The sequence below is a fragment of the Pteropus alecto genome, unplaced genomic scaffold (genome assembly GCF_000325575.1).
Source record: "Pteropus alecto unplaced genomic scaffold, ASM32557v1 scaffold67, whole genome shotgun sequence".
Lineage (NCBI taxonomy): Eukaryota > Metazoa > Chordata > Mammalia > Chiroptera > Pteropodidae > Pteropus > Pteropus alecto.
In genome coordinates, this window is record NW_006441061.1 from 8,293,021 (window position 1) to 8,293,639 (window position 619).

Sequence of the window (619 nt, forward strand, 5' to 3'; positions counted from 1 at the left end):
ATGGGGCCGGGCCAGCCTGGGAGGCAATGTCTAATACAGCACCTGCCAGACTGTCAGTAAACGGACCTGGCTGGGAGCAAACACCATGACTACGAGGGTCTTTTCACATCACCCAAAAATGACTCTAGCAAACCACGCTGGAAGTGGTCTGAGGTTCCAGAACAAGGCCGCTGTGGCCCTTCCCTGCCTGACAGCGGACCCGCACCCCGGGGACCCCATGCCGGGACCCTGGGCTCTTCGGGGAGTGACAGGGCCTAGCTGCCGGGGCTGAGGGTGAGCAGGTCGGGGGTAGGGGCGTTTCTGCGAAGCGGGCAGACAGGGGTCTGTCTGCGCGCCCGGTCCACTGGGTGGCTCGGTGGGCCTGGGGTCTTTCTTTGGAGCAGCTATGGAGACGAGGCCAGACGCAGGCTGGCTGCACGAGAAAAGTCGCAGCCCTCTGGCTGAGGGCCTGTCACTGGACGGTTGGGGAGCGGCCGCACGGGTGAGCGCCGGAGGTGCCCGGGAACCGGTGGGGGTCCGTTTGGGGAAGGGGGACCGGACCTCGGCGGGCGGGGCTCCGGTAAGGGGAGGGGGCCGCGCCGGCGGGCCGGGCGCCCCGCGGGCAAGAGGGGCGCAGGGT